The following is a 22,674-nucleotide window of genomic DNA, read 5'->3' on the forward strand; positions in this document are numbered from 1 at the left end:
AGATCCCCCTACGCTACCCTCACATTTCTAAGCGTACTCCATTACTTTCCGTCCCATTAGGCAAACCACCTATGTTTGATGGTGAAGATTATAATATGTGGAGTGATAAAATGAGGCATCATCTAACCTCACTCCACACTAGCATTTGGGATGTTGTTGAGATTGGAGTACAGGTACCATCACCAGGGGATGAAGACTATGATTCGGACGAGGTCGCCCAAATCCGACACTTCAACTCTCAAGCCACCACTATACTCCTCGCCTCTCTAAGTCGAGAGGAGTATAACAAGGTGCAAGGATTAAAGAGCGCTAAGGAGATTTGGGACGTACTCAAAACCGCGCACGAAGGAGACGAGGTGACCAAAATCACCAAGCGGGAAACGATCGAGGGGGAGCTCGGTCGCTTCCGGCTTCGCCAAGGGGAGGAGCCACAAGACATGTACAACCGCTTGAAGACCTTGGTGAACCAAGTGCGCAACCTCGGGAGCACTAATGTGATGACCATGAGATGGTCAAGGTTATTCTAAGATCCCTCGTTTTTCTTAACCCTACTCAAGTTCAATTAATTTGAGGAAATCCTAGATATACACTAATGTCTCCCGAGGAAGTAATAGGGAATTTTGTGAGCTTTGAGTTGATGATCAAAGGCTCAAAGAAAATCATCGAGCTAGATGGTCCTCCGCGCCCGAAGCGCAACCGGTTGCATTCAAGGCAACAGAGGAGAAAAAGGAAGAGTCTACATCAAGTAGACAACCCATCGACGCCTCTAAGCTCGACAACGAGGAGATGGCACTCATCATCAAGAGTTTCCGCCAAATCCTCAAGCAAAGGAGGGGGAAAGATTACAAGCCTCGCTCCAAGAAAGTTTGCTACAAGTGTGGTAAGCCCGGTCATTTTATTGCAAAATGTCCACTATCTAGTGACAGTGACAGGGGCGACGACAAGAAGGGCAAGAGGAGAGAAAAGAAAATGTACTACAAGAAGAAGGTCGGCGATGCCCATGTGTGTCACGAGTGGGACTCCGACGAGAGCTCCTCCGACGAGGACGCCGCCAACATCGCCGTCACCAAGGGACTCCTCTTCCCCAACGTCGGCCACAAGTGCCTCATGGCAAAGGACGGCAAAAGGAAGAAGGTAAAATCAAGATCCTCCACTAAATATGCTTCCTCTAGTGATGAAGATAATTCTAGTGAAAATGAGGAGGATAACTTGCGCACCCTTTTTGCCAACCTAAGCATGCAACAAAAGGAAAAATTAAATGAATTAATTAGTGCTATTCATGAGAAGGATGAACTCTTGAACACCCAAGAGGACTTCCTAATTAAGGAAAATAAGAAGCATGTTAAGGTTAAAAATGCTTACGCTCTAGAAGTATAAAAATGTGAAAAACTATCTAGTGAGCTAAGCACTTGCCATGATACTGAAGCGTCCCGATCCTCTGGGACTCAAATGTGATACAATTACTAGTCCCAGGAGGCTAGTAAACACATTTTTACATCAAATGATTCCAGATCTGCTTAAACGAGACAAACCTATAAAGGTGGCGAACAACTTTAAGAGTTGGTCCACAACTTGGGACATATCATCAGAGTGGGGCTGAAGCAGCTCGATATACGCAGTGAAGCAATTCAGCGGTCCAACAGCCACAGGCAAGGTTAGGAACAGTCGTAACTCTTACCCGATCTCCTTTTTCTGAAAAACAACAAATAAGCAAGGGTGAGTACAAACGTACTCAGCAGCCCACCTTCACCCGCGGAATGGGGAAATCAGATATAATGCATGGAATATGTGGAGCTCAGGATATTTTGCAGAAACAACAATATTTTATGCAGAGTTGTTTTGAAAAATTTTTTGTATTTTTGCAAAGCGCATCCTCTCCAAAAGGAGCAGGAAGTTTTTCAGTATTATAACAAAATCCCCTGGACTAAACCATCCAGGTATCTCAGCAGTTTCCACTGGTTTTCATTTTCAAAAACAGCTACTGGACTTCCCGTCCACCATAGCTTACGGCTCAACCGCCGAACCTTTTTAAAAACCACTTTTCAAAAGCATCTCTTTTTTTGGAAAACAAAACATTAATTGCCATACCATACCAGACTCGTCCATTCCTGTGGACACAGACTATTCGAATAGGTTTTCAAACTCGGCGCAGAGGTGTACACTTTACCCACTACTTCGGCTCTGCGATCCCATGGCCAATGAGACCCGAATCCGACTCTCTTTCTTTCCCCACACGTCCTAACCTTAACGGTTATCCGGAAGGAGTTAGGCCACCACCATGTCCAAACCGGACAAAACTTTCCCCCTCCTTATCCTCCCGGTGCTCCCCAGCCTTCATAACCCTGGGGTTGGACCGTACGAGTTCAGATTGAGTGACTGCCCACACAGTCTCGAGTGGTTGTACTATTAAAGAGTACAAGTAGTGAAGATGACAAACCGATCCTTATATGAGGGGACAATCCTTCTGCTCACGCCTAAACCAGCTGAGCCAACACCTTAGGCCCTCCCCTAAACCAGGGAGTCCCTGATTATCCCACTCACAAGGTGATAAGGGTGAAAACCCTTCATCACACACATTTAAAAAGCATTTTCTTTTGAAAACTCACACCTGTTCTCAAATCATTTCAAACATATATATCAGGGATTGATTGCGGCAAGCGGCTGGGTGGCCATAATAACTTGTCTCAAAATCATATCATGCATAAAATAACAGGCTGAGGGTTGTGGTTGAAAAATCATAGGTAATTTATGCATCAAAGGGATCCAGTGAGCTTGCCGTGCTTATCCGGCGAAGGGGGAAGGAGAGCTCGCGGAACTGGCTTCTGGCTCCACCGCCTGGCGTAGACTTGCAGATCTGGCCCCTACGAGATGGCACGAACGCTCTGATAACTATGCAACATGAACAAGCAAACATACAAACAAGCAAGTATACCATCAAATATTTAGTATAGTGGTCAGAATAGCGATATATTGATGGGTAGAGTCTTGAGTAGAATCTGTGTCATGTGGTGTTGTGATATTACTGGTGGTGGAGCGGAGGTGCTTACCAGGAGGGTGGACTGGAGGCGAAGCGACACTATGCGTGTAGCCGGCAGAGCAGAGTAACTGAGTGGGTGGGGTGTTTGCCTTGGTTGAGGGTGTTGAGTGTGTGTGGAGAGGGAGAGGGTAGCTGGGTGTATTTATAGCTGGGTGTATGTGGTGCAGCACAGTGAAGTTCACTGTTGGTGAGAATAGTGACGAATAAATTGTCTGACTTAGTATGAACAGGAGAGTTATAGGCAGAATATGGGACAATAGTATTTTGGGAGTTTTCTGGAATATGGGCCATGCTTAAGGGATGACATGGTTGGATGGGGAATAGTTTGATAAGAATTTAGAAACGAGGATTATTGGAATCTGAGTTTGGAGGCCTGGTTCGAAGGAATCTTAAAGTTAAGCATGCTCAACTTGGAGAAACCTGGGATGGGTGACCAGATGGGAAGTTCCCTACTGGAAGGAAAATCACAGTCACCGGAGTTCGTATGGCTGGAATATGGGTCTGGCTGGTCTTAGGTGGACTGGACAGCATGATGTATGAGTAGTTGAAATTTGGGGTGATCGGCTAATCGATGAATAGTAACGATGAATAGTGACGACGAAAAAGTTACTAGATATCATCGATGAGTAGTAACGATGATGAATAGTAACGATGATGAATAGTAACACTAAATAGTAACGATGGTGAATAGTGTCAGTGAATAGTAATGGTGAATAGTGATGGTGAATAGTCGTATGAACGAACGATGAACGATGAATAGGAACTATGAATGAACGATGAACGATGAATAGGAACTATGAACGAACGGACGAACGATCGAATGATCGGACGAACGAACGATCAGAATTTCGGCAGCATAACCACAGGACAAAGATTATCTGGAAGAACGATGAATAGGGACCATGAACGATGAATAGGAACTATGAATGAACAATGAACGATCGAATGATCGAACGAACGAACGATCGGAATTTCGGCAGCATAACGGTAGGACAAAGATTATTTGGATGAACGAACGGACGAACGATCGAGTGATCGGACGAACGAACGATCGGAATTTCGGCAGCATAACGGCATGACAAAGATTATCTGGAAGAACGATGAATAGGGACTATGAACGAATGATGAACGATGAATATGAACTATGAACGAACGATGAACGATCGAATGATCGAACGAACGACTGGAATTTCGGCAGCATAACGGTAGGAAAAAGATTATTTGGACGAACGAACGGACGAACGATCGAACGATCGGACGAACGGACGAACGGACGAACGAACCATGAACGATCGGACGAACGAACGAACAAACTAAGAACAGGGGACGAACGATCAAAGAACGATCGAACGATCCTTGTGCTAGTGTGTGCTTGTGTGGAACATGGAGTGGGTGTGTGTGGGGGGGGGAGAGTTGCCATGAAATGGCTTGGGGTGGGATGAGAGGAGGCCCTTGCCCCTCTATTTATAGCCATGGTGGGGGGATTAGGGGGAGGGATGAGAGAATTAGTGGGAGGATGAGAGGATTAGTGGGAGATTAGCATGTATTTGTCTTGCATAAGTGAGATTAGCTTGTAGAGCTCACCGTATGACACTGGAGACATACATATACGTATGAGCATGAGAAAAGTTATGAAGAAAATATTTGTAGGGACTTGAAAAATGATTATGAAGGTATTTCTTAGGAAGAAAATACTTGGAGATATATTGGTGGAATATTTGGGCAATATTTCTGGAAAGAATTTGAGGGGGGTCACTGAGGAAATATCTGGGCAGTATTTCTGAAAAGAAATTGAGGGTGATCACTGGGGAAATATTTGTAGAATATTTTGAGGAGGATTTTGGAAAGAATATAGACCACTATATTTTATTTGCTGATATCAACTTGCAAACAAACATTTTGAAATGAAATTTGAAATTCATTTTGAATTTAGAGCAAGTTTGAGAAAATTCCAAGATTTGAATTTTTGGGATGCTACAAATCTACCCCACTTAAAATGAATCTCGTCCTCGAGATTCGGCTTAGAAGGGTTATGGGTATAGCTTTACTTCAGCTACATATCTTCACTTTGCGGACTCTTCGAGGAGATGGAACTTCAACAAAATCTGGCCTTTCAGGAGCATCCGGTTGCTGATTGCAAGCGCTGATTCTGGCTACTCAAAGATCATCTTCAGGCTTCTAGGTTTCGCTTGGCAGCTAGTTTATTGAAGAAGCATCGATGCCAACACGCAAACCTTTCTCTTGCGAACTTCCACATGGATTCCTTCCTTGATTGGTCCTCTGGTGCTTCATCAACAAAACTTGGGTGACCACTTCTCATCCAGAAACTTATATGCTTTGATGATCTGGTCCTCCACAAGCTTGCTATAGGCCTTCTTCTTTTTCTCCATAGCAGGAACCTTATTGGAACACTACCCCACTTAAAAAGAATGAGGGTAGAACTCTTGAATCTTGGGGATTTGAACTCCTTGAAGTACCACATAACAAGGGTGTTACGGGGCCTTCTTCTGTTGTTGCTGCTTGAGCAGGCTGTGGAGAGATGACTGACATAGGGTTGATTCTGGGAGAACCTTCTTCTTATCTTCTCTTCACTATCTTCTTTTCTCTTCTCACTTTTCACTTTTCACTGCCTCTTTCTTTCTCTTTGCTCTTCCCACTGGAGGAGTCTATCGATGAGTATTACCACTACCGGAATCCGTGCCTTTGCCGAGTGCCGAAGGCTTTGCCGAGTGTTTTTTATCGGGCACTCGGCAAAGCAGAATTTGCCGAGTACCGCCCTCGGCAAAGTTCTGCGCTCGGTAAAGAGTTAGTTTACCGAGTGTAGAACACTCGGCACATCCAAGCACTCGGCAAAGACTGCTTTGCCGAGGGTCAAGCACTCGGCAAATACGGCTCTCGGCAAAGGGCCGTTAGCGGCCGTCTACAACTGACGGCCGTCAGTCTTTGCCGAGTGTCAAATATCTGGCACTCGGCAAACAGGGTCTTTGCCGAGTGTCCTATGTAGACACTCGGCAAATCATTTTTTTATTTTTTTTATTTTGGTCACCAAACTTTTTGTGGTATGTTCCAACACTATGTAGACCAACATGTACCATTTTGGGACAATTATAACAGTGTTTTCTATACCTAGTACATTTAGTTTGTTTATTTGAATTTCTTCGGAAAATTCAGATTTGAACTGCAGGTTACTCGAAACTTGGAAAACCGTGCATGCAAAAATGATATTCATGCTACTTAGCACAAGTTACGACCGATTTCAGGAGCGGACCGGAAACTTCGAGCACCATGCTCACTCAACATGACCGTAAACTTGCCATCCAGGTGTTTAAAAATTGTATAAAACATAAACAAAGTCAGAAAATCATGAAACCTGTCCACGTGTCATGATATCATATGTAGAGGCTGTGATAAAAATTTGAAAAAGTTTCGAGAAAGTTGTAACGCACTATGTGTACAAACCTAAGAGATCCACATTGAAACTCTATGATTTCATGTGTGGTTCTCTTAGGTTTCTACACATAATGTCTCACAACTTTCTCCAAACATTCTCAATTTTTTATCACAACCTGTACATATGATATCATGACACGTGGACAAGTTTCATGATTTTCTGACTTTGTTTGTGTTTTATACAATTTTTAAACATGTGGATGGCAAGTTCACGGCCATGTTTAGTGAGCATGTTGCTCGAAGTTTTCGGTCCGCTCATGGAATCGGTCGTAACTTATGCTAAGTAACATGAATATCATTTTTTCATGCACGGTTTTCCAAGTTTTGAGTGACCTGCAGTTCAAATTTGAATTTTCCGAAGAAATTCAAATAAACAAACTAAATCTACTAGCTATTTCAAACTCTGTTAAAATTGTCCACAAATGATACATGTAGATCTACATAGTGTAGGAACATACCACAAAAAGTTTGGGAGACAAAATAAAAAAAATACAAATGCACTTTGCCGAGTGTCTAGGGATGACACTCGGCAAAGACTTCTTTGCCGAGTGCTAGATGTGTGACACTCGGCAAAGAGGTAGTAAAGAACCTTTGCCGAGTGCCGCAACGGGGGACACTCGGCAAAGAACTCTTTGCCGAGTGCCGCCGATCCGGCACTCGGCAAAGAATATTTTAATATTTTAAAAAAATCTTTGCCGAGTGCCGGATCACGGGCACTCGGCAAAGAAACAAACTTTAACCGGCCGCGCGGCCGGCTTTCTTCTTCCTTCTGGCTTTGCTTCTTCTTAATTTGTTCCCGCGCCTCTCACCGCCGCCGTCTTCCCACGCGCGCTCGCTGCCGTCGCCTGCCCTCGCGCGCCGCCGTCTTCCCGCGCCTCTCACCGCCGCCGTCTTCCCGCGCCTCTCACCGCCGTCGCCTGCCCTCGCGCGCTCGCCGCCTGCGCGCGCTCGCCCTCAACGCCGGCCGCGCCGCCGCCCTCAACGCCGGCCGCGCCCGGCCGCCCGCGCCCCACCGCCGCGCCCCACCGCCTCCGTTCGCCCGCCTCCAAGGTAAACACTGTTGTCTAATTTGTTGTCTAATTGTCTAATTGTTGAGTCTCTCAAGGGCATGACAAGGAACTTGAAGTGGTAGTGGTGGGTATAGAATGTCGTCTTCTGATGTCCATAGGATGCATCCTCACATGGTGATAGCCGAACGACAAGTATAGCTTTGTGAAGTATTTGACACCATAGAGCTCATAGTGTAGATCATCGACCATAGAGATTGAGAACTTATCCATGGATGTCTTGTCATTTAGCTCACAGTAGTCAATGCAAAACTTTTAGCAGCCCTTTGTGTTCTTGACTAGAAGCACCGGTGCAAGAACGGAGAAGTGCTTGTCCGAATGGGTATGGCAGTGCACTACCGCTCGAGCTCGTTGTTCTATGCCTGGGACGAGGGCAAACCCACCCAGGTCGATGTTGAAGCAGCTGATGGACTGATGGTAAAATCCTCCTAACCTATGCGCATAGCCATGTTACTTTCCACGCTCTCGTAGGGACCACGATCACCATGGCGGTACGGACTAGGAGCGCTGGCTGGCTGGTAGCCTTGAACTGGAGTTGGCGTTGGCGCTCGAGCGTTGTGGCCGCCATGTTGGTACGGGCTCGGGGCGCAGGACACCTGGCTTGCAGGAGCCGGAGCTGGAGCAGCGTGGACGCCACTGATGTACGGGCTCGGCGCGCTGGCAGGAGCAGGCACCGGAGCGTTGCCCGGATGGTCAGCATGAACTGGTACCGGTGCCGGAGAGTTGTGCCCGCCATGGTTGTCGGGACTAGGAGCTCCGGTCGGCTGGCCGTGGTGAATAGGAGCTGGCGCCGGGGCGTGATAGCGAGGTTGAGGGTGATGGCGGTGATGTCCGTGAGGACCTGGCGCCGGTGCCAGGGAGTAATGATCGTGGTGGTGATGAGGACCCGGCGCCGCTGCATGGTGGTGAGGGCCAGGTGCGTGATGGCCGTCAGCCGCGACCATCAGCAGGATCGCCATCATCATGGCCATCGGTGCGATCGGCGTGGCCATGGCGACAAACTGCAATATTACGGCTGCAACTGCAATATTACGGCGACGACTAATAGACTTGTTATTTGCAGGTTTTTGTATTAATAGACTTGTGTTTCTTTTTTACAGAGAAGATACTTGTCTTCCTAGCCGCTGCGGGTCTGCCTGCACCGCGTCGCGTCGCCACTGCACCGACCCGCCACAGCCCCACTAGCCTGACTCCACCGCCACCCTAGGTATAACCTCTATTTCCGCATCATGGTCGTAGATCACGTAACCCAGTTAGGCGTCTCCCGTTCGAAAGTGATACGGTGTAGATATGCAGATCTTTGCATATCTACAAATGTATCAGTTTCGAATTGTCCACGTTTTTTGGACAGCCCGCGGTTGCGTAGATGGTGTTAGTTTCCATGCTCTACTCCGGTCCGAGAAAGAGTTTCGGCGTCACCTCCCTGTTGTTCTCCGGACAGTACACTCTCCCTGCCAGGACGTGTATCCGGAGAACAGCGGGGAGGTGCTGCCGAAATTCTATCTCGGATCGGAGTAGAGCATGGAAACTAACTCCATCTACGCAACCGCGGGTGGGATTAGGACCTATCCTCACCTATTAGAAGGTAGGAACGTAGTGTACATGCATTACATGTCTATATTAAACTATACTCGGTTATATATGTTAGAGGATGGAGGACCGTGAGTGGATGTACACGGGCCGCGTTCGACGTAATGATGTCACCCCAGAATGGATTAGGAAGACCGATGCTTTCGTGGAACGGGCATATGGCGAAGCTGCTAAAGGAGCTAGCCTAGTCCCTTGTCCGTGCAGCAAATGTGACAACCGGAAAAGAAAACCAAAGAAGACCATGGTAGAACATATTTGGAAGAATGGATTTATGCCGGACTATACTCGGTGGATCTTCCATGGTGAAGCGCATCGCACGAGAGAGGAGGTGGTCAGACAACGCGTCGAGGATTACGATGCTGATGCCGGGGTAGCAGACATGTTGAACGACTATCACGAGGCACAGTTCGCCGAAGGACGTACGGAGGACGAGCCAGAGGCGACCGCAAAGGCATTCTACGACATGTTTGACGCGGCACAGAAACCCCTTCACGGCAAGACAAAGGTTTCTCAACTGGATGCCATTGGGCGTATAATGGCGTTGAAGTCGCAGTATAGCATGAGTCGAGACGCCTTCGATGGTTTGTTGACAGTTATTGGCAGCCTGCTTCCGGAGGATCACGTTCTGCCAAAGAGCATGTACGAGGCACAGAAACTCCTTCGTGCACTCAAGATGACGTATGAGCAGATACATGCTTGTCCGAAGGGCTGCGTCCTATTTAGGAAAGAACACACTGAGGCAAAGTACTGTCCTAAGTGTAAATCGTCTAGGTTCATGGAGGTAGACTCTGGTGATGGACAGAAGAGGCAGCTCGACATCCCCGTGACAATCCTACGCCACCTTCCGTTCATACCGAGGATCCAGCGTCTATACATGACAGAGGAATCCGCGAAACAGATGACATGGCACAAAAAAGGCAAACGATACAATCCTGACAAGATGGTTCACGCATCCGATGGTGAAGCATGGACCCACTTTGATGCCATTCACCATGAGAAAGCCAAAGAGGCTCGACATGTTCGTGTTGCGCTGGCCACAGATGGGTTCAATCCCTATGGAATGACCGCTGCCCCATACACATGTTGGCCCGTGTTCGTTATCCCCATCAATCTCCCCCCCGGCGTATGCTTTCAAAGACAGAACATATTCGTGTCGTTGATAATTCCTGGACACCCGGGGAATAAAATGGGCGTGTACATGGAGCCTTTGATTGATGAATTGGTCCGTGCTTGGGAGGAAGGGGTATGGACGTACGACCGAGCTACGAAGACAAACTTCAAAATGCATGTTTGGTACCAGTACTCCATGCATGACTTTCCGGCGTACGGGCTATTTTGCGCCTGGTGTGTTCACGGTAAGTTTCCATGCCCAGTTTGCAAGGAAGCTCTTAGGTTCATTTGGTTGAAGAAGGGTGGCAAATATTCGTCATTCGATAAACATCGACAATTTCTCCCTCCTGACCATGCATTCCGACAAGACATCAAGAACTTTACGAAAGGTGTTGTGGTGACAGACCGCCCACCTGCAATGATGACTGGTGCCGAAGTTCGCGAACAGATAGATGGTCTCGTGGCCAACCCAGAAGGTGGTTTTGTGGGATATGGTGAGCAACATATGTGGACACATAAGTCGGGCTTGACTCGGCTCCCCTATTATGATGACCTGCTCCTTCCACACAACATTGACGTGATGCACACTGAAAAGAATGTCGCCGAGGCACTTTGGGCGACAATTATGGAGATTCCTGATAAGTCAAAGGACAACGTAAAGGCAAGAGTGGATCTGGCAGAGTTATGTGATAGACCAAACCAAGAGATGAAGCCGCCTAGTGGTGGTAAGACATGGAGAAGGCCTAAGGCCGATTTCGTCCTGAGCAGGGCCCAGAGGAAGGAAGTACTACAGTGGATCAAGATGTTAATGTTCCCTGATGGGTATGCAGCTAACCTTAGTAGGGGGGTGAACTTATCTACTCTGCGAGTCTTAGGGATGAAGAGTCATGACTTCCACATATGGATTGAACGAATTCTTCCGGCGATGGTTCGAGGCTATGTCCCTGAGCATGTCTGGCTAGCGCTTGCAGAGTTGAGCTATTTCTTTCGCCAGCTTTGTGCAAAAGAGTTAGCTCGGACCATGATTGCAGACTTGGAAAGGATGGCACCCGTGTTACTGTGTAAGCTGGAGAAGATCTTTCCACCCGGCTTCTTCAATCCGATGCAGCATTTGATTATTCATCTCCCATATGAGGCACGAATGGGGGGGCCCGTGCAGGGACGTTGGTGCTATCCAATCGAGAGATGTCTAAAGAGTATCCGAAAGAAATGTAGAAATAAATGCAAAATCGAGGCTTCCATTGCAGAGGCATACATACTGGAGGAGGTGTCAAACTTCACAACAACTTACTATGGTGACAAACTGCCGAGCGTGCATAATCCACCCCCTCGTTACAATGATGGCGGCAATGAATCGAACCTCAGCATTTTTCGAGGGCAACTCGGAAGCGCGAGTGGTTCGACCACCAAGACCCTGAGACATGAAGAGTGGCGCCATATCATGCTATATGTATTGACCAACCTTGAAGAGGTGACGCCATACATGGAGCAATTTATTCATGAATTCTGGCGTCGATCAAGGGACCCAACTCCACAGGAATATGATACCCTTCTTAGAAAGGGTGCGGGAAATGGATTGCCCGATTTCATTTCCTGGTTTAAACATAAGGTACGTGCTTAGTTTGTTATTCCAAATTGCTCTTACGTGCGAATAATATAACAATCTAGCGTGTTTGAACTTGCAGGGCCAAAGAGAGCCGTCTATGAGTGCCGAGTTGAGACAAGTAGCCAATGGCTTTGCCTATAGGGTCAGGAAATTTTCTGGGTATGACATCAATGGATACCGTTTTCGCACAACAAGCTACGACCAAAGTCGGCCCAATCGAAAAACCACGTGTTCTGGAGTCTTTACGCCCGGGCTTGACGAGGTCGAGTATTATGGAAGAATTGAAGAAATATATGAACTCAATTTTTATGGTTCCAAACCTCTTACTCCAGTGATATTCAAATGTCATTGGTTTGACCCTGAAGTTACGAGACGGACACATTCTAATCTTGGGATAGTCGAAATTCGACAGGATTCCACCTTAACAGGAGACGATGTCTACATTGTGGCCCAACAGGCCACACAAGTGTATTATCTTCCATATGCGTGCCAAACGAAACAACATCTTAAGGGTTGGGATGTTGTGTATAAGGTATCACCGCACGCTAAATTACCTGTTCCAAACGATGAAGATTATAACTTAGACCCGGACACATATGACGGAGAGTTCTTCCAAGAAGATGGGCTCGAAGGGCAATTTGAGATAGACTTAACCGAAGCGATCGGAATGGAAGTAGATATTGAAATGGTTGTTGATGACGAGGATGATGAGGTGCAAAATGAGAATGACTTAGAAATACTTGAAGGCAATGCCAATGACGAAGTTGCGCCTTCAGATGATGTTGACTATGAAATGGTTGATAGTGATGATGACACTTATGATCCGGCTAACCCGGACACATATGAAGATTATTTTTAATCGATGTAATGCTATATTTCATTTATTTTGCATATGTTTCTAAATACATATTTTTTTATCTGTGCTTAATTGTTTACTCTTAATTGCAGGTTGTTGGACAAAGATGGTGGGCGGTGGGACGAGGACGAGGAGGGGGAGGGGGAGGAGGAGCACCCGTAGGACGGAGGAGGAGGCGCAGCAGGACGACGCTGTACAGCAGCAGGTGGAGCAGCAAGCCGCTGTCGATGCGGCACAGCGGGACGACGACGATGCGGCGCAGCAGGACGACGACGACGACGCCGCCGCTCAGCAGGGCGTCTCAGGTTCTGGCTCCTCAGGTTCGAGGAGTACCTACCTGCGAGGTCCCGCGAGCCTACCTAAGCGACCCATTCTTCGTGACAGACGTCCCCTCATACGACCCGATGGAGAGAGGTAGGTAACTTTAGATGTTGTTGCTGCTTTTTCATATTATATGTTCAAATTAATAATAGAAACTAATACTTCATCTTAATCACTTCGACAGGTCTTGGATGGTTTTGGAGACTGCAGGGGGTCACGGCCGCAACCCCAATGGCATCCTCGGCCTTCTATGCCGGGAACACTTCCCTGGGCTTGTCGAGTACGCCGGAGTGACGAGCCCAGCGTACACCTTCGACCACTACGCCGTCGCCCCCGATGCAGTAGATCGGGACGGCAGACAATTCAACAACAAGGCGGAGCGGGTCAAGCAAGAGCTGTGGGTAAGTCTTTCTCGCACTATATTGTTTAATAAGTCGCATTTGTTGCATATTCTTTAAATAATGTATGGATACATCGTCTTTGTATGTAGGATTTCTTCAGGTGCGATGCTGGATACGAGGCCAGGGCGGATGTGGTGTCTACGACGTGCTGTAAGAAGCTCGTCGTGGACATGCACTACGAGGCGCGCATCCAGGCCATCGTCACTTACCACGGCTCCGTCCTTGGGGAGAAGGTGACCAAGAAGGACGCCCGAACCATGTCATTGACTGCGGACCAGTACTTGCAGGTAAATACAAAACTTTATTATTGGTACTAAATATGCTTATTCTTATCTTCTGATATGCGGTGTACTTATATTTTTTTAGATGATTCCTCATTGGTGCGCCGCGCATCCTGAGTGCTGGGAGAAGATGGTGCAGAGGTGGTGCTCGGCTGAGTGGGACGAGGCGCACAACGCTAGCCGGGAACGGCGTTTGCTGATGCAAGGTCCCTCCCACCATCAAGGCAGCCGCAGCCTGGGCAAATACGCGGAAGCATGGGTACGCGCTCTTTTTTATTTAGGTATATAACTTTCGATTAGACATGATTTCTAACCATATCGTTGGTTTTCTCGCAGTCGGCGGCACATGGTGGCGCGCCTTGCTCCACGTTCTCGGCATATGCCATGGCCCACAAGGGGAAGGCGACGTCCGACGTCACCTACAACCCGGATGACGGGCCCGAGGCGTACACCAACCCCGCCATCCACAGCCGACTCAGTGAGTACACCGCAATGGCCAAGGAGGTCCATGGGCCAGATTACGATCCGAGGACCGAGGACATCGACGGAGATGTCCTCATGAGGGTCGGAGGAGGCAAGAGGCATGGGCGGTACTGGATTGCCGACGGGGCAATCGACTCGTCCTCCACTCCCACTCTCTCTCAGGTGCGAGCAAGGAGCACGAGCGCGAGCCCAGCCATACGACCTCGGCAGGACACCTCACAGCATCGTATCCAGCAACTCCAGGTTATTCCTTATCTATTCATCGTTCATTAATTTTTATATATCTTCTCTTTGCATTATCGTAACATTAGGGCGAAATATTACAGACTCAGCTAGATGATGAGAGGAGGCAACGTGAGGAGCTGGAGAAGAGGATGTCGGATTTGTTCGCGTACGTGCAGAGCCTTGGCGCCGCACAGGGTCATGCTCCACCACCTCCGTTGTTCCCTGCAACTGACCCTGCTGAGTTCACTACTCCTGTGAGTATCAAAATTTTAGTACTGCATGATATATATTCATATGTTCTCACACATACAATCTATTCTCTGTGCAGCGTCAATCGGCGGCGTCGAACAACCCTCATGCTTCGTCCAGCCCTTCGCCGAACCAGTCCAGATGCCCACCTCGTTGATGATCCAGACTTGGTCTTGTGAGTGTTGGTGATGTTTGGCTAGACTTGGTCTTGTGAGATACTTGGTGATGTTAGTGATGATCCAGACTTATATCTGTTTTGTGATGATCCAAACTTATATTTGTGAGTGTTGGTGATGTTAGTTATACTTGGTCTTGTGAGATACTTAATGAGACTTATGTGCTGTGAAACCTGATTTATGTGGTGATATTTGTGATATATATGGTGTTGATGATAAATGTGTTGATTCTGTGATGCGAATGATATATAATGTGATGTGAATGATATATATCTTTTGTTTGTTTGGATGGAACAGCAAAAACAAATAAAAAAGGGACATCCTGGTCACTTTGCCGAGTGTAACACTCGGCAAAGGTCGCTTTGCCGAGTGCTATGACCATGGCACTCGGCAAAGAAGGAAACCTGGGAACCGGTAAAGCCATCTTTGCCGAGTGCTGACCATGGCACTCGGCAAAGAAGGAAACCTGGGAACCGGCAAAGATGTCTTTGCCGAGTGCCGTTGCCAAGGCACTCGACAAAGGGACTGGCAAAGGGGCCCACTGGAGGGTTCTTTGCCGAGTGCCAGTCCACCAGACACTCGGCAAAGAAACCTCCTTTGCCGAGTGCCTACTAGGGCTCTCGGCACAGAGACTGGCTGTGGGGTCCACTAGACCAGTCTTTGCCGAGTGTCGCCGTTGGCACTCGGTAAAGGATCCGTCACCGTCACTTGGCGCCGTGACGGTGACTTTTCTTTGCCGAGTGCCAAATGGCACTCGGCAAAGTCTTTGCCGAGTGCCCGACAAAAAGTACTCGGCAAAGAAGCTGTTGCCGATGTACAGTTCGCCGAGCCTTCTTTGCCGAGTGTTACACTCGGCAAAGGCTTTGCCGAGTGTAAAATAGCCTTTGCCGTGTGTTTAGAACACACGGCAAAGAAGCTGATTCCGGTAGTGTACCATCATACAGAGGAGGAAACCAAAGACTATGAACCATGTACAACAGTCTTCAACCCAAGAATCACCAAGCATTGTGATCTTAGGGGCGAGGGAGTGGGAAAATGGAGTTGCTTGCAATTTGGCAGAGGGGATTTTATCGGGGCTGTTTTTGCTTTGTGCGAGATGGGAGTTGAGGGAGCTGGTGGGGGGTTTTATAGGCGAGCAACACTGATGGTGGTGCTCGGGGGGTGTGGAGTGATGGTGATGGAGCAGGTGACACAAGGCAGCAGGTGCGACAAGGGGAAGGGGGGGTTGTTGCCGGTGACGATGGCGGTAGTGGGTGCGCTGCAAAGGGGGGTGGGCGGCGGTAGTGCGCTGCAAAGGGGGCGTGGGCGGCGGTGCTAGTGCGCATGGAGGCGGGCACACGTGCGGGGGCACAGGTGAGTGGTGGGGTCGATGACCCTTATGTTTGTGGTCTCTGGTTCCAAGAATCTTTGCCTCTCTGTATGGTAATAACTCCTTCTGTCCCCTTTTCCTGTTTACTTTGACTCGGGGTAGTGCTTTGATTCTCACGGTCGGTCCTTTTGACTGAGCGGCTGGACTGGTTTCTTCTGTAGCTTATTCCATGCTTCAAGGGTAAGCTTCCCGGTATCTTCTTAGGTAAGGCACTTTTCTCTTAAGATGGGTTAAGATGACAATGGAAGCATAAGGTGAGGATTAGATCTAATTTGTGATCTATGTTTTTAGAGAAAACCTTTCTTAAAAAAAGAAAACACACAAGCTCAGCAATGATAAGCACAAACAAATCAAATGTTTTGAATAAGGGAAGAATAGAGTTTTCCAAAGCACGGACTACTCAGATTCGGGGGCTAAGCATAACTACTATTGCTTGGCTCCTGAATTGAGAACTATGCTAAATGCAACTTATGAGCACTAACGTTAAAGCATCACATATGCACTCAAAAGAGGAGAAAACATCAAGCGAAATTCATTTTGAAATGCCCTAGGGGGCCACACAATTAGAGTTTTGCAAAACACGAGTCTACACGATTACCTTTCATACATGCAGGGCTCTAGCCAAAGTGAAGAAAAACTTCACTACCCAATGCATGCAGAGGACTGGGCATAACTAACTTCAGACCAGGCAGCTTCTCTTCTGGCAGGGCTGGCACACAACTTCAATCTGAGACATCTCCTGGATGGGTCAAGAGGGAGCTGATGTTGATGACTTCTTCTGGCAGCGACTGAGATGGCAGCACGGGGTCGAACTCTTCTTCAAGCGGGACTGTCTCTTGTAGCTCCTCAGAGGGCGGTGGTGCTGGCGGGGTGCTTGCAGCTTCTTCTTTGATTTCACGGGACGGTGCTGGAATCTTCTTCATGGTGAGGGGCTCACACAACTCCGGCGGGGGATCTTGGGAGGACTCGGGGTGCTCTTACTTATCCATAGCCTTAGGGGAGACTGGAATTCCTTCCAAGACTATGGCTCCTTCTGGGAGTTCCCAAGCCTTCTTCTCTCATCTGATAGAGACCGTGTGACCTTCAAGAATCTGGGGATCTTCATCTCTGATAGATTGAACTGGGTTGGATGAAGCGGGCTCTTGGATCCGCAGGGCTCTACGTTGGTTATGGGTTACCAAGTAGGCCTCCATCAACTTCTGGATGTGCTCATCCATGGCTTGCTTCAGGGCTTCAACAGCAATGACTTCACGACTTTCCAAGGCAGCTACACGGGCTTGAGCTGAGGTGAGATCCACATGGAGCTTACGGTTGAGCTTCTCTGCATCTTCTACTCGGGCAATCATCTGACGGTGGTGCCGAGCCAAGAAATCATACTACGCATCCAGGGTGAGCAGGTATGCAGTGAGGTACACGACTGTGGGGTCGTCCTCAAGCAGATGCTGACCTTCCAATGCACGCATCCTGGCCATCCAAACAGGACGGTCTCTCTGAAAAGGCGGAAAGAATCTGAGCGGTGTGTCGGCCACTTCTTCTTCATAGATCTGACATAGGGTCCTCAATGCCTTGCGGGCGACGACTTGGCAGGTGTCTTTGAATCTGTGCCCCGCAGTAGTGACACTCCATTCCACATGGTGCAGACTGGATCCAATGTATACAGTCACGACACACTTCTCTGTGCCATGCTCGGCGAATTCACGACCATCATACTCTGGCTGACTCCTGATTTCGAGGCGAACTGTGCATGCTCTCAGCAACTTGGGGAAACCATCTTCATTCTGGCAAAAGCTGGTTTGGCAACGAACCTCCATCTGACTTCTGAGAGAAGGAAAGGGGGAAACATTTTTGAAATAAAGGGATGAGAGCAAGAATTTTTTTAAGAAAATAGTTTTGACTCAAAAAACTTTTGATCAGGCTAAGGGTTACGTCCTGCGGCCAACCTAACAGCTCTGATACCACCTGAAGCGTCCTGATCCTCTGGGACTCAAATGTGATACAATTACTAGTCCCAGGAGGCTAGTAAACACATTTATACATCAAATGATTCCAGATCTGCTTAAACGAGACAAACCTATAAAGGTGGCGAACAACTTTAAGAGTTGGTCCACAACTTGGGACATATCATCAGAGTGGGGCTGAAGCAACCCGATATACGCAGTGAAGCAATTCAGCGGTCCAACAGCCACAGGCAAGGTTAGGAACAGTCGTAACTCTTACCCGATCTCCTTTTTCTGAAAAACAACAAATAAGCAAGGGTGAGTACAAACGTACTCAGCAGCCCACCTTCACCCGCGGAATGGGGAAATCAGATATAATGCATGGAATATGTGGAGCTCAGGATATTTTGCAGAAACAACAATATTTTATGCAGAGTTGTTTTGAAAAACATTTTGTATTTTTGCAAAGCGCATCCTCTCCAAAAGGAGCAGGAAGTTTTTCAGTATTATAACAAAATCCCCTGGACTAAACCATCCAGGCATCTCAGCAGTTCCCACTAGTTTTCATTTTCAAAAACAGCTACTGGACTTCCCGTCCACCATAGCTCACGGCTCAACCGCCGAACCTTTTTAAAAACCACTTTTCAAAAGCATCTCTTTTATTTGGAAAACAAAACATTAATTGCCATACCATACCAGACTCGTCCATTCCTGTGGACACAGACTATTCGAATAGGTTTTCAAACTCGGCACAGAGGTGTACACTTTACCCACTAGTTCGGCTCTGCGATCCCATGGCCAATGAGACCCGAATCCGACTCTCTTTCTTTCCCCACACGTCCTAACCTTAACGGTTATCCGGAAGGAGTTAGGCGACCACCATGTCCAAACCGGACAAAACTTTCCCCCTCCTTATCCTCCCGGTGCTCCCCAGCCTTCATAACCCTGGGGTTGGACCGTACGAGTTCAGATTGAGTGACTGCCCACACAGTCTCGAGTGGTTGTACTATTAAAGAGTACAGGTAGTGAAGATGACAAACCGATCCTTATATGAGGGGACAATCCTTCTGCTCACGCCTAAACCAGCTGAGCCAAACCCTTAGGCCCTCCCCTAAACCAGGGAGTCCCTGATTATCCCACTCACAAGGTGATAAGGGTGAAAACCCTTCATCACACACATTTTGAAAAGCATTTTCTTTTGAAAACTCACACCTGTTCTCAAATCATTTCGAACATATATATCAGGGATTGATTGCGGCAAGCGGCTGGGTGGCCATAATAACTTGTCTCAAAATCATATCATGCATAAAATAACAGGCTGAGGGTTGTGGTTGAAAAATCATAGGTAATTTATGCATCAAAGGGATCCAGTGAGCTTGCCGTGCTTATCCGGCGAAGGGGGAAGGAGAGCTCGCGGAACTGGCTTCTGGCTCCACCGCCTGGCGTAGACTTGCAGATCTGGCCCCCACGAGATGGCACGAACGCTCCGATAACTATGCAACATGAACAAGCAAACATACAAACAAGCAAGTATACCATCAAATATTTAGTATAGTGGTCAGAATAGCGATATATTGATGGGTAGAGTCTTGAGTAGAATCTGTGTCATGTGGTGTTGTGATATTACTGGTGGTGGAGCGGAGGTGCTTACCAGGAGGGTGGACTGGAGGCGAAGCGACACTATGCGTGTAGCCGGCAGAGCAGAGTAACTGAGTGGGTGGGGTGTTTGCCTTGGTTGAGGGTGTTGAGTGTGTGTGGAGAGGGAGAGGGTAGCTGGGTGTATTTATAGCTGGGTGTATGTGGTGCAGCACAGTGAAGTTCACTGTTGGTGAGAATAGTGACGAATGAATTGTCTGACTTAGTATGAACAGGAGAGTTATAGGCAGAATATGGGACAATAGTATTTTGGGAGTTTTCTGGAATATGGGCCATGCTTAAGGGATGACATGATTGGATGGGGAATAGTTTGATAAGAATTTAGAAACGAGGATTATTGGAATCTGAGTTTGGAGGCCTGGTTTGAAGGAATCTTAAAGTTAAGCATGCTCAACTTGGAGAAACCTGGGATGGGTGACCAGATGGGAAGTTCCCTACTGGAAGGAAAATCACAGTCACCGGAGTTCGTATGGCTGGAATATGGGTCTGGCTGGTCTTAGGTGGACTGGACAGCATGATGTATGAGTAGTTGAAATTTGGGGTGATCGGCTAATCGATGAATAGTAACGATGAATAGTGACGACGAAAAAGTTACTAGATATCATCGATGAGTAGTAACGATGATGAATAGTAACACTAAATAGTAACGATGGTGAATAGTGTCAGTGAATAGTAATGGTGAATAGTGATGGTGAATAGTCGTATGAACGAACGATGAACGATGAATAGGAACTATGAACGAACGATGAACGATGAATAGGAACTATGAACGAACGGACGAACGATCGAATGATCGGACGAACGAACGATCAGAATTTCGGCAGCATAACGGCAGGACAAAGATTATCTGGAAGAACGATGAATAGGGACCATGAATGATGAATAGGAACTATGAATGAACAATGAACGATCGAATGATCGAACGAACGAACGATCGGAATTTCGGCAGCATAACGGTAGGACAAAGATTATTTGGATGAACGAACGGACGAACGATCGAGTGATCGGACGAACGAACGATCGGAATTTCGGCAGCATAACGGCATGACAAAGATTATCTAGAAGAACAATGAATAGGGACTATGAACGAATGATGAACGATGAATAGGAACTATGAACGAACGATGAACGATCGAATGATCGAACGAACGAACGATTGGAATTTCGGCAGCATAACGGTAGGAAAAAGATTATTTGGACGAACGAACGGACGAACGAACCATGAACGATCGGACGAACGATCGAACGATCGGACGAACGAACGAACAAACTAAGAACAGGGGACGAACGATCGAAGAACGATCGAACGATCCTTGTGCTAGTGTGTGCTTGTGTGGAACACGGAGTGGGTGTGTGTGTGGGGGGGGAAGAGAGTTGCCATGAAATGGCTTGGGGTGGGATGAGAGGAGGCCCTTGCCCCTCTATTTATAGCCATGGTGGGGGGATTAGGGGGAGGGATGAGAGAATTAGTGGGAGGATGAGAGGATTAGTGGGAGATTAGCATGTATTTGTCTTGCATAAGTGAGATTAGCTTGTAGAGCTCACCGTATGACACTGGAGGCATACGTATACGTATGAGCATGAGAAAAGTTATGAATAAAATATTTGTAGGGACTTGAAAAATGATTATGAAGGTATTTCTTAGGAAGAAAATACTTGGAGATATATTGGTGGAATATTTGGGCAATATTTCTGGAAAGAATTTGAGGGGGATCAGTGGGGAAATATCTGGGCAGTATTTCTGAAAAGAAATTGAGGGTGATCACTGGGGAAATATTTGTAGAATATTTTGAGGAGGATTTTGGAAAGAATATAGACCACTATATTTTATTTGCTGATATCAACTTGCAAACAAACATTTTTAAATGAAATTTGAAATTCATTTTGAATTTAGAGCAAGTTTGAGAAAATTCCAAGATTTGAATTTTTGGGATGCTACAGATACTATTGTCAACCTTAGAAATGAGAATGCTAGTTTAATTGCTAAGGTTGATTCAAATGTTTGTGATGCTTCAATTCCCAATCTTAGAGATGATAATGTTAAATTACTTGCTAAGATTGAAGAATTAAATGTTTCTCTTGCTAGCCTTAGAAATGAAAATTTAATTGCTAAGGCTAAAGAATTAGATGTTTGCAATGCTTCCATTTCTAACTTTAGAAGTGAAAATGACATATTACATGCTAAGATTGTTGAACTAAAATCTTGCAAACCCTCTACATCTACCGTTGAGCATGTTTCCATTTGCACTAGATGTAGAGACATTAATGTTGATGTTATCCATGACCACTTAGCTTTAATTAAGAAACAAAATGATCACATAGCTCAACTTAATGCTAAGATTAATGAGCATGACTTAGAAAATGAAAAATTTAAATTTGCTAGAAGCATGCTCTATAGTGGGAGACGCCCTGGCATCAAGGATGACATTGGCTTCCAAAAGGGGGACAATGTCAAACTTAATGCCCCTCCTAAAAGATTGTCCAACTTTGTTAAGGGCAAGGCTCCCATGCCTCAGGATAACGAGGGTTACATTTTGTACCCTGTCGGTTACCCCGAGAGCAAAATTAGGAGAATTCATTCTAGGAAGTCTCACTCTGGCCCTAATCATGCTTTTATGTATAAGGGTGAGACATCTAGTTCTAGGCAATCAACCCGTGCAAAATTGCCTAAAAAGAAAACTCCAGTTGCATCAAATGATTCTAAAATTTCATTTAAAACTTTTGATGCATCTTATGTTTTAACTAACAAATCCGGCAAGGTAGTTGCCAAGTATGTTGGGGGCAAGCACAAGGGATCAAAGACTTGTGTTTGGGTACCCAAAGTTCTTGTATCTAATGTCAAAGGACCCAAAACCATTTG

The sequence above is a fragment of the Zea mays genome, chromosome 3, assembly GCF_902167145.1.
Source record: "Zea mays cultivar B73 chromosome 3, Zm-B73-REFERENCE-NAM-5.0, whole genome shotgun sequence".
NCBI lineage: Eukaryota > Viridiplantae > Streptophyta > Magnoliopsida > Poales > Poaceae > Zea > Zea mays.